Below are 12,851 nucleotides of genomic sequence, written 5' to 3'. Positions count from 1 at the left end.
TCTCCGGAATAACACAACTGTTTCCTTGCCTCGGGAGCTCCTGGCTCATCCTGTTACTGCACAAATAAAGCACTCGGAGAGGCTTTGAGGATTCATTCATCCCTGGGTGAGAGGAGGAAACCTCTCCCTGCCACCAGGATCCAGCAGAGTCACTGCAGGCTGTGCCAGGGACACCCAGCTGGTGACAGGGGCTGGGGACAGGTGAGTCTGTCACTGAGGGACAGCTGGGGACAGGCTCAGTGGCACCTGGAATTCACTTCCTACTGCCTTGCAGTGGGCACTTGGCTGCTGCGGGGAATGGCTGGAGATCTTCACCCTTGGCCACAGAAGGAAAGAGTCTGGCAGCTGCTGGAGGTGGGAAGAGGTGAAGGTGGGGAAAGGATCTGAGCCAGGCTCCAGGAGCACCTGCTGGGCTTGGGCCCCTGAGGACACGGAGGGAAGGCACATCCCTGCACAAGGGAAAGAGCAAAGGGGGAAAAGGGAACACCTTTGGCCAGAGAGCAGCTGGGACTGGCTCCAAGCTGCACCTGGAGGGGCAGGAGCTGAGGGGTGGGAGAAGGCTGACCCCAGGCCCAACTCCAGCTCCCTGCAGCCAGGGGAGCACGGGGGAAGGAGGCACAGGGAGTTGGCTCCCCCGGCTGGACCCTCTCATCCTGGTGATTTCGTGCTGGGGATCACACAGAGGGGGAAATGGCGATGCAGGAGCCGCTTCCTTCTGCTGCCCTGCCGCCAAATGCTCCTCTGGTTCTGCAGCCACGGCTGGGAGACTCTTCCCCTTTTCCAGGAAGAGCTTGGATGGAGCACGGAGGGACCCCCAAAATCCCAGATTTCCCAGATCTGAGGCAGAGGAACAGAACAGCCCCAAACAAGACCAAAGGCAACCTCTGCTCCCTGCCACGAGCAAGGATTAAAGCCCTGCAGGGAGAGCATTTCCTGGGCACCTCTGATCCCCTGCAAGGCACTGAAGTCTCCTCGTGCACTCCTCAGATGAGAGAAACATCTCTGGCAGATCAGAGAGAGCCTCTTGAAAGGGAGACAGGGTTTGAAAACCTTTCTGCTTTGAGGGATTCATGAAAGGAGGGAAGGAGCAGGAAAAACCCAGCACAGAGAGAGGAAGGGAAGCATCTGGCGGGGCTTCAAAGCTCCTGGGGGCTGAGGCACAGCCAGAGAAGGGATCCAGGCTGCAGGGTCACATCCAGCTGGATGCAGGGAAAGTGGGGAAAAGGGTTTAGGGGAGGAAAGGTGGGAGTGGGGATAAGGGGGTCTCATCCTCAGGGATGAGCCTTTGTGGGGTCAGTGTGCCCTGGACACCCTAAAACAGGGATTCAGGGGCAGGCTGGGAGCTGCTGCATCAACAGCTCTGAGCTGGGAATGTCCAGAGGCCCTTGAGGGATGCCCAGTTTATCCCAGGAGATCCAAACCACAGAGCCTCCCACAAGACTCCCTGGCCCTGCAGAGGTTACTGACCCTGGGCCTGAATTTCCTGATTTCCCCTAATTTTCCTGATTTTCCCTGAATTCCTCTTCCTGATTTTCCTGATTTCCCCTAATTTTCCTGATTTTCCCTGAATTCCTCTTCCTGATTTTCCTGATTTTCCCTGAATTTCTGGATTTTCCCTGAATTCCTCTTGGACCACAAAAGCTGATTCTGCTGGCACAAGTTCCAGTCACAATCTGATGTTTTCCTTTGCATTTTCTGGTTATATCCAGAATTCCCTTCCCAGCCTGGTGGCTGAAATGCTGAACTTCCCTGACAGGCCCTGTGAATTCCATAATAAAACTCCAGAGGAAGGGCCCTGGTGGCCAGGGCTCATTCCAGTGCTGCACAGCAGAGATCACACAGAGAAGGATGAGACTCAGTTCTCTCAAGGCCTTCAGCTTTGTTTTCATCCTTAATTAGAACAAAACCTGAAAAAAAAAAAAAAAAAAAAGCAAATTCCTGAAAGAGAAATACTCACAAAAAAATGTCAGTTTGGGGCTAGGAAAAGACAAATTGGAACTTGCTGTTTCAGTAAAATGTGTATTAAAAAGAAAAACCACAAAACCCCACAACATTTTGTTATAAAAAAAACTTCTTCTGAAGATGTCAGAACAGGAAACTGCTCCTGACTATTTTTCTACTAATTTTCTTTCAAAATGAAATCTGCTTGGTTGCACTGGTTCTGGGAGGTTTAGGCTTTTTAAAACAAATGGATATTAAAATTTAATATCATTCTGCTGTTTCTCCCTGAAGAATTGTTGACCACCACATCACCCCACAGTCAGCTGGAGACCAAAGAATTCCTTTTATTTTTATTTTTTTTTCCTCACTGCTCAGAAAGAAATAATTCCCCAAAAGCCACAAGGCTGTTGCGGCCAAACCCCAGGAGCAGAGTTGACTGTTGCTGTTCTCGGGATCAAGGAGGGATTTTGGTTTAATTTAAAGCCTCTCAGCAGTTTGCTGCACCGCTGATCCTTTGATCTTGGAGCGCAGCGGGATGAGCCTCGGGACGAGTGCTGCCTGGGAGGGGGCTCTGAATTGCTTTTCCATCTCAAATCTTTCCTTCCTGTGTCCATTTCGAGCCCTGTGTGGTCACATATCGATGCGGGACAATCATTCCGTTCTTCCAGTTCTCACCCTCCCCTGCCGGGCAGAAATCATCCTCCAGAGCCGGCAGGGAAGGCTCAGGGAGCACAGGAAGACGGGTGTCATCCCAGCTGCCACTGCCCTGCCTGAGGGACAAAGATCTGCACCCTGTGACCCAGGGGCAGCAGGGAATGCCGCAGTCTGAGATGCAGGGAGCTCCCTGAGCTTTGGGCTGTGAGCCCAAGCTGAGAATTAAACCCAGGGTTTGGTCTGAGCCCTTGGAAAAGGCTCCCAAACTGAGGTGCCAGGAGTGAGAATGTGGATTTATAGTTTAAAGCAGAGACACGTTGAGCTAAGGAAAGGAAAGTTTAGAGTTTTAGAGTTTAAGATATAGAAATAAAAGCAGTTCCAGAGGTGAACAAGGAGTTCAGAATGCAGCACTGTGGGTCTGTGTGCCATGACAGGATTGGCTAAGAAAGCTCACACTGCAGCATGGGTCCATGAGATGGAATATTTGAGGATTGGCTCAAAAACATAAGTATCCTTGCTGGCAGTGTTTTATTGGTCAACAGCTCCTTAAAAAGTCTTGTAACTGAGGGTCTTGTGAGCCGTGCAGTGAAGATGTGAGCTGAACTCACCCTTCCTGCCTGTGCAGAAGATAAGAGAATAAACCAAAAATGAACCACATCATCAAAAGCAGCTCGGAGGTCCCATCTCAAATTCCTCCCAAAATTCCCCACAAGTGAATTATCACAGTGAACAAACCCTGTCAGAATCCTGGAATCCCTGGGGCTGGCAAAGCCCTCCCAGCCCGTGGAGTCCCAGCTGTGCCCAGTGCCCACCCTGTCCCCAGCCCAGAGCTCTGAGTGCCACCTCCAGGGGACACCTCCAGGGATGGGCACTGCAAACCTCCCTGCCAAGGCATGAGCCCCCTTTCCATGGGGAAATTCCTGCTGTGCCCACCCTGAGCTGCCCTGTCCCGTTCACTGCCATCCACAGCCCCACGTCTCAGAGGCAGCCCCAAGGTACAAATCCAGTGCTGCACGTCAGACACAGAACCCTGGGATGGTTTGGCCAGGAAGGAGTTAAATCCCACCTCATTCCCACCCCGTGTCATGGGCAGGGACACCTTCCACCATCCCAGAGTGCTCCAAGCCCCCTCCTGTTGCTGTTACATTTTTTGAATTTTTTTTTTTTTTTTTTTTTTTTTTTAGGATTTTTCTCCTGGGAAGCTGAGAAGCTTCAGAGAAAAAAATAAAAACAAAAATTATTTCATTTTGCTGCTTTTGTGTTTGGCTGCTTTAGAATGGGGTCTGGAGATCGTTTACCAACATGCTGGGTTGGTTTCATGTGAATTGTTTTTATTTAATGACCAGTCACCATCAGCTGTGTCAGACTCTGAGGGGTCAGTCACCAGTTTTCACGATCATTCTTGTTAAACCTTCTATAAATATCCATTACTTCTTTAATACAGTTTTAGTATAACATTCTTTTAATATATCACAATACCATAAAATAATAACATGAGGTTAAATTCTAAAAACATAAAGCCAAATTCTCATCTCTTCCCCCTCGTCCTGGGGACCCCAACAAAAACCACACCGTCCAACCTGGCCTGGAACATTCCAGGGATCCAGGGGCAGCCCCAGCTGCTGTGAGAGCCCCAGAAAGGAGCTGAGAGGAGCAAGCAAGTTTCACACACAAAAGAAATTTCCTGGAGAATGTGCTCCAGCAGCTCGACCGAGGGCAGCCGGCGGGAAATGCTGCTCCTTGGGAAGCAGCAGGAATGCGTTCAGGTGGACTCATCGCCATCAGCAACACGGGGGGAATTATCTCTGCTAAGGTAGCAGCACATGCAGAGCTGTCCCCCGCTGTAAAGGCTGAAATATAGCAGCAATCCACAGCCATGAGGTGAGATTTCCATCTTGATATGACATGAAAAATGTGCCAGACACAGGTTTGCCCATAAACAAAATTGCTTTTTTTTCAGCTCCGCCTTTAATGTGAAATATCAATCTTTTGGCGGCTTTTATTACAGAGAATTTAGCTTTTGTTTGTGACAGATGGCTCGCACTCAGTCCAGAGCACAACTGTATATCATCCCCGTTATAGACACATCTGAATTGCAGAACATATATTTTAAAAAGGCAGTAATAAACGGCAAAATACCACCTGGCAGAGCGAGGGCAGCCACAGAGAGCCCACTTGGCTGTGGATTTAAAAGCGAGGAGCTTTGCCAGCTCTGAGCTTCTCACCATGGTTTGTGTTCACATGACAGCGTCCCCTCTTTGGGCGTCCAGCTGCTGCCCCGCTGCAGCACAGCCACGGTGAACAGAAATATGATTTCAGGCCAGGTTGCAGGGGCTGGTGGGAGGAATCCACACAAATCTCAATGATCACAGGTTTCCTTCAAGTTTTGTCGGGTTTACTGAAGCTTTCCAAATAACTGCTCCAAACCTGGGAGCCGCACCTGCCTCACCCTTCCCAACCCTGTCTATAATTTTACTTTAAATGAATTTGAAACAATTTTCTCACAGACCTATTTAGTCTATTTCATGTTCAAAATGAAAAATAGGTTATTTCCCTAAAGAGGAGCTGTTAATCACATTTTCTATCTCATTAACTCACCTGCCCCTTCACTTTTTGTTCCCTTTTACACCACCCACTCCGAAGTCCACATGTTCAGCTCCACATCTGCCTGGGTCTTGCCTTCCTCCCAGTGGTTCCTGCTGTTCAGATGAGAGATTGGGAATTGGGAATTCCTGGCTGGGCTGGGATTGCCAGAGCAGCTGGGGCTGCCCCTGGATCCCTGGCAGTGCCCAAGGCCAGGCTGGACACTGGGACACCCCAGGACAGTGGGAGGTGTCCCTGCCACAGCAGGGCTGGCTCTGGGTGGGATTTAAGATCCCTTCCAGCCCAACTTATCCTGTTATCCTCTACGTGCACCCCAACCCAACCCCTGGGTTTCTCCACCCCCTCAGGGTGTGGAGATTAAATCAGAGACTGAGCACCTGATGGCCCAGGTTTGTCCAGGCCCACCTGGAGTAACCAATCCCACTGCCTCGTGCCACTACTTCCTTCACATCTTTCTTCAGGCACGATCTCTAAGCATTTTCTTGATTCCTGAGCACAAAGAAATAATCTTTGGTTAAAAAAAAAAAACCTATAAAAATGAATTCCAAAAGCAGCAGGGGAATCCTGCAGGGCAGTGGGTGGTTATGGATACACAACACATCCCCCAGCCCACAGCCCTGGTGGGATCCCTCTCCAGATCCATCAGAACAGCAGGAATGACTTCAGCAGCTTTTCTCTCTCTCACGTTGTTAGAACAAAGCCCTTGAGTTAAAATAAAGTCCTGAAGAACCCCCTCAGTGCTGCAGCTTTTGTAGCTCAGGCTGAGTGTGCACGCAGGGCTATTTATTCTCCTGTATAATTGATATAATTCTGTAACCTGTTTAATTCATCCTGTTTAATTCATCCAGGGGGGGCAGGAATTGGCTGCACTTATCCCAGTCCCTGCATGCACATCCTGTGGCTGCTCTCTCCTTGCCCCGTGGCACACCCAGGGCTTCATTAAAACCTGAATATTAAACAAAAGTGATTCTGCTGCAAATCCTGCCCCTCTGCCATCCCCTCCTTTCCTTGGGCCTGGAATCAAGGACTTGAGAGTTCAGCACCTGAAGCACAGCTGTGTGCAACTGTGGAAAGCTGATGGGGTGAATTCCACACTGGGAATCAGAATCCTGGGATGGTTTGGGTTGGAATGGACCTAAAATGCCACCCAGAGCCACCCCTGCCATGGCAGGGACACCTCCCACTGTCCCAGGGTGTCCCAGTGTCCAGCCTGGCCTTGGGCACTGCCAGGGATCCAGGGGCAGCCCCAGCTGCTCTGGCAATCCCAGCCCAGCCTCTCCCCACCCTCCCAGGCAGGAATTCCTTCCCAACACCCAATCCAACATCCCATCTGGGCTGCCAGAATTGATGCCTTGAGCAGGCTGCCCTGGAGCAGAGGCTGGGTGGAGTCACAGAATAAAGCAGAGAGATTTGGGGCATTTTTCAATGGGATAATGGGGCATTATTCAAAGGGATTTATTCAAAGCATCTCCTCCATGGATCCACCTCGGGCAGCACAAGAGCCCAGCCAGGGCTGCAGCCAAGAGGAACCAAAATGGTCCCAAAATGCACGAGCGCTCCCGGGGTCTCTCCCTTGGCTCAGCTCTGCTCCATTGGCACCTTGCAGTTCATTGTCCCGTTCCAGCTTTAGCCCAGGCACTCCCACCCTGCTTGTTTGTCTCTCTCCAGCCCACGCTGTTTGTGCTCCTGGGCTGAGCTTTGGATCATTTGTCCTTGGTCCCAGCTGGAGCAGGAATTGTTTTGTCCCCCTGCTCTGTGCAGAGAGCTCAGCATCCCCTGATGTGAACCCAGCCCCACACACTAAAGCAGCTCAGAGTGGGAAAATAGAAAAGCCAGACATGAGGCATCAGAAGAAGCCAGCATTCCCAGCAATTCCAGACTGACGGGGATTCCCTCCATCTCTCACTCCTGCACCTTCCCTCCCAGTGCAAACCAGACCAGAAGAACCAGCAGAACCCAGCAGCCTCCACTGGACTCTCGAGATTCATTCAGGGCAAGAAGGAAAATCTGAACCTACACCAGGATGGGGCTGAAAATCCCACCAGGATTATCAGGAAGGGAGAGCTCTGGGCAACTCAGGCTTCCCAAAACTCATTTCCTGACCTGGAATTCCCTGCTGTCCCAGCTGGAGGCAGCCCCACCAGCTCTGATCTGAGTCCTTTGGGATGGACACTGACTTAGTGGCACAATAAATGTAAGGAAAATTCTTCCTCTGGCCTGCCAGCCCTCATTTCCCAGCTGCCAGGGAGAGGGAGCTGAATTTCACACCCACAGAGTGGACATGAGCAAAGGCTGGAGCAGGAGAGGGGATCGTTTCTGGATTAAGATATAAATGATGTTCTGTGATCTCGGGATTAATGAGTGGAAAGGCCAACATGCACAATGCAGAATAAAGTTCTAATGGTTGCTGTCTTCAAGGGAACATTATAGGATTAAAAAATCCATGTTCAGTAATTGTCAGAACAGGGTTAATTAGGCAGCCTGGTGCCCCAAATTTCTCTGCAGCAGCCGGCCCTGGCCCCTCACCCACATTTCCACTTCCAGACAGGAAATAACACTTTTCCTTGGATAATTTTACCCAAAGCTTTCCTGGAGGTGTAGCAGCTCCTTCCTCTCCATTTTTATTTAACTCACCCACCCTTGTGCCATCGTCCCTGATGAAGGAGGTGCATGGGATCCTTGTCAAACATTAAACTCAAGGTTTCTGCTGTTTGTGCCGAAGCTCCCCAGCCTCCAGCCGAGCTCAGACAGGAGTCAGGAGGTGTTTCCAAGAGCAGGAGGGGGTGGCTCAGTGAGGACAAACTGGGATAAATCAGATTATCCCTCATCCCAACCCAGTGAAAGAAAACATTGGGTGCTTTCTCCTCTCCGTGAGGAATCAGGAGCTGAGGTGTCACCCTCAGGCATCACCTCCTCTTGTAGAAATCAGTTAAATTTAATGTCAGATGGCAAATCTGATCAATAGAAAGCAGTGCCTGAGCCGTGCTGCAGTGACACGTGGGAAGCAGGGAGATTGTGGGACCGAAGGCTCTGCAGAGAGATGAGATGTCAAAACCCCTAATTTAATTGGGAGAGGGAAAAAAGCAAAGGCTGCAGTGCTCTGTCACAGCTCTGCTGGTTATTAGGGAGAAACCTGGGAGAAACAGCAGCACCAAGAGTGCTCTGTCACAGCTCTGCTGGTTATTAGGGGGAAACCTGGGAGAAGCAGCAGCACCAAGAGTGCTCTGTCACAGCTCTGCTGGTTATTAGGGGGAAAACTGGGAGAAACAGCAGCACCAAGGTGGCTGGAGAGGCTTTGTAGCAGCACTGGGCTGGTTTGTGCTGCTCCAGCTGGAAGTCTGCAGCCCTGGGGGTTGATCAAACTGAGGGGAGCTGCTCCAGACATCCCCACCCCAGGCAGGATCTGCCTCGCTGTCACCACAATCCCCTCGAGGTTTTATTTTCCCAACCCCATTTCTTTTTTTCCTCCTTTTTTTCCCATTCAGCAGCCTTTGCCCACGGGGCAGCGGGACACAAAGCGACCCCAAACCCTGCGGCACCACCAGCTCCCTGTGGGGCAAAGCTGGGATGGGGCTTTGGCTTTGAGTGCTGTGATCCCTCACGGCCAGGAGCCCAGCTCCAGGGGGAGGCCAGAGAGCAGCTGGATGGGATTTGGGATGTAAGAACACAGCTTTCGTAGGAAATGCTGCCCTGGATTGAGCACTGGCACTGTGGTTCAGCTTTGGGAAGCAAAGGACCAAAACTTGCCAAAACAAACCTCACAGATGTTGCAAAATCAGGGGGAAAAATCAAGGAGGAAGACAGAACTTCGAGGGGAAGATATGAAAGACATGACACTGAGAAAAAAAATATCTTTGCCAAAGTGAAAGCCACCGAAAGGCATGGGATGCCATCAAGGGCAGGGACATGCACCAAAGCTTGCCAAAACTGATATCCCCATTGAAATGGAACTGATTCCCCGTTGCTCCTTCCCTTGGGAAGGAGTGGAATTCATCCCCAGCACAGGGCTCAGGCTGCCAGCCCTCCTCAGGGAAGCTGCTCCCTTCTTCAAAAGGCAGGAGAATTCCTTCCTGAAACTCCCTCCCTCTACAGGGAAAGGGAATTCAGGATTTTAGACTGAAAATTCTATTTATTCCCAGGGATGGGGCAGCCACAGCTTCTCTGGGCAGGCTCTGCCAGGGCCTCACCACCCTCGGAAAAAATTCCTTCTTTCCAAAGACTTGCAAATATTTCCCAGGCACACCATTGCCCTTTCCCCTTCCACACTCCACAGCTCCAAGTGGTGTTTGATTTTTTCAATAATACGATTTAATACTCGAGCTCAATGGTTTGGGGTTTTTTTTTCCAAGTCGTGTAATCCCCTCAGCTTAGCTATTTAATTAGAAAAAGAGAAGAAAGCAAATATCGGAGCTGCAACAGCGTACAGACTGCAGTGGCTCTGTGGTGAGGTCCTTGGAAGGGGCAGGGAATTCTCGGTGCCACTGGCTGGGAATATTCCCCCTCCTGCCAGGCCTGCTCCCCTTCCTCTGAGGGAAAGGGGAAACTCAGAGCAGCTGAAAAATTCCTGCACCTGGGACACCCAACCATCCTGGGAGCTTGGGGGTCTGGGAGGGGGGAAAAGCCACGGATTTATGGGGAAAAACACAGATTTATGGGAAAAACCATATATTTATGGGAAAAGCCATGTATTTATGGGAAAACCACACAGATTTATGGGAAAAACCAGAAATTTCTGGCCTGACACACCCCAGCAATGCTCCCTGGGCCAGCTCGAAGCTGCTCAGGAGCAATTCCACGAGGTGCCACAGCCCCTCTAAAGTGCACATCACCTCACCCCATTTTTCACTGAAGCCCCAGAGCATTTTGCTCAGGAGTATGGCAAAGACAAGGGAATATGAGGGAAGGGATGTGCCACTGCTCAGGGATGGGATCAGCTGCTGCAGCCTGTGGCTCCTCAGGCGTGGGGGGCCTCGCTGCCTTCTGAGCCCAACTTATGCTGAAAATAAAACTTTAAAAACCAGCTTTTAAAACGTGTCTCTGCTTTGCCTGACCACCTTCGGAACGCCAACCAAGTCCCAGTTAAAATACCCTGGATCAGGACCACCTGGGTTTGTCCCTAGGGGCCAAAAAGCTCCAAAATCCAAGAGAAATGCTGGGCTGAAGTCAACAGGCCTAAAAGTACATTGGCTTCCAGCCAGATATTGCCAAATCATATATATATGAGGGGTATATTATATATAAATAAATATATATTAATATATATATATATAAAAATATATATATACATAATCATTATATATATATAATTATAAAACATAGTAATTGTAGGATTATAGATATAACGTAGTATTTCAGAGAAATGCTGAAATTGAAAAAAAAAAATATATAGTGTAATTAATTATTAGGAGTTCTGCATGAGCTCTCCCTGTAGTCCCAAAGGTGAATTCATTTCCCTGAGCACCAGGTGATGTCCTGCCAAAGTTTCCCTTTTCGGGATTGCAGTGCTCTCCTGTTTGCTCCCCTCAGGCTTTTGTCCCCTCAGGATCCCTGACATTTGAGGGAGATCTTTAACCCTGGGTCACTTTTAGATTTTTCCTTGGGAAAACCACCTTGGCCTCATTCAGCTGGGTGGGGTTTGAGGCCCCTTCCCACCCAAACCATCCCATAATTCTGCAAAGGGGAGGCTCGCTGCCTTCTCCCCAGCTCCTCTCCACAGCCCCCCGCCATTCCGTGGGGTTTTCCCCTGTTCCATCTCTGGGAGGGCATCCCCATCCTGGGCATCTTCACCCCAAAGGCTTTTCCTGTCATCCCACCCCTGGCTAAAGGGCAGCAAGAGCCTGGCTTCCCAGCAAGGTGGCACAGCGGACTGCTGGCACTGGAATTTTTATGGCTCAGCTTTCTAGAATAAACCCAGGCTTCTGAAATGGGAGCTTTCATTAAGGGAAAATTTCAATTTGTCTTCATAAATGATGTGTGTACTTAGGGAGTGACCTACATTTTGATTAATGAGGGGAATAATATATTTTTTTCTCTTAGCTGGAAGGTACCAAGTTATTTTTATTTTCCTCTTTAATCCCGGAAATGGGTTAGGCTTTATTTGGATGCAGAGATTCAAACCTACCAAGCTCATGATGCAGTGGGGTCACAGCTTTGGGAATTTCAGCATTTGCATTCGTGCCCTTTTGTCTGCATGAGGCAGAGAATTCCTGGCAGGGGGATGGGAGAGAAGGGCCAGGCTGTGTGTGCTCCAGAACACATCCCATCTCTCCAAAATTCCTAATTCCCAATATCCCATCTGTGGCATTCACATTCTCTGGAAAAATCCCTTTGCCCAGGATTTTCTCCTGGGAAGCTGAGAAGCCTCAGAGAAAAGGAAAACAATTCTTATCCCATTTGCTTCTCCTGTGTTTTGCTGGTCTGGAATGTGTTTGGGGATTGTTCACCCACAGGTGATTGTTCCATTGGTTTCTGGGAGTTGTTTTCACTCTTTGGCCAGTCAGGGCCAAGCTGTGTCAGGCTCTGGAGAGAGTCACGAGTTTCATTATTATCTTTTACCCTTCTGTCTGTGTCCTTGCTGTATTCTTTAGTACAGTTTAGTATAGCATTCTTTAATATAATATAGATCATAAAATAATAAATGAGCCTTCTGAAAGCATGGAGTCAGATTCATCATTCCTTCCTTCCTGCCACGCAAACACAATCTCCCATCCATCTTTGCCCTCTGGCACTGGGAGCCATTCCCTGGCTCCTGTTCCTCCAGGCCTTGTCCCCAGTCCCTCTCCAGCTCTCCTGGAGCCCCTTCAGGCCCTGCCAGGGGCTCTGAGCTCTGCCTGGAGCCTTCTCCTCTCCAGGGGAACATTCCCAGCTCTCCCAGCCTGTGATCCTCACCCTGGGGACCCAAGGGCTGGGCAGAGGTGACAGCCAGGAGCAAATCCTCCCTCGGGGCTGGGGACACCTGTGGGGTGCAGGGCCATGGACCACAGCTGAGCATGGGGTTATTGCCAGGGAATTTACTCCTGAGGTGCCTCTGGGGCTCTCAGAACCCAACCCCAGCCCTGCCAGCCCCTCATCCCCTGCTGCCCACAGCACTTGCACACCCTTAAACCATGAAAAGGGAAGGCAAGCCCCACTCAGGCTCCCTGCTGCCCTCCAAAAACCCTTCTCCCTGATTTCCCTTTTCATGAATTTGAAACCCTGTGCTGCGAATCTTAATTAAATCCTCATTTTTCTATATTCAAGTGTGTTGCCAGAACATTTTCAGCTGTGTCCTTCCACGGGAGCACTGAGAAGCCTTTTAAGTGTTTAGGACTTGTCTTCCATTTCCATTCTTAAAAGGTACTTTATGTCCTTTATTCTTTCAGATTTAGGCTCCAGGCACTCCTACAAGTTCTTTTTTCTCCCCCATTGATGCAGTCTTAAAAAAAAAATATATCTATAATTCCAAAGTTTCTGGTTTCCACTCAACCCTTGTTTTTCTCAGCCGTCTCCTGGGCTGGCTCTACTCTTTATGCAAATTTCCTGCGATTATGCAAAAAGATCTCATTAGATTGATTGATACTGTCATATCAGCAGAGGCCAGCCCTGCTCTGCAGTCCGCAGGAAACCTGAGAGCAGCAGCAGCAGCAGCGTCCCAGGCTGTCCCCGGGGATGGA

This window comes from Motacilla alba, chromosome 5 (assembly GCF_015832195.1).
Source record: "Motacilla alba alba isolate MOTALB_02 chromosome 5, Motacilla_alba_V1.0_pri, whole genome shotgun sequence".
NCBI lineage: Eukaryota > Metazoa > Chordata > Aves > Passeriformes > Motacillidae > Motacilla > Motacilla alba.
The sequence above is the reverse complement of the archived record's forward strand: the minus strand, read 5'-3'. Positions refer to the sequence as shown.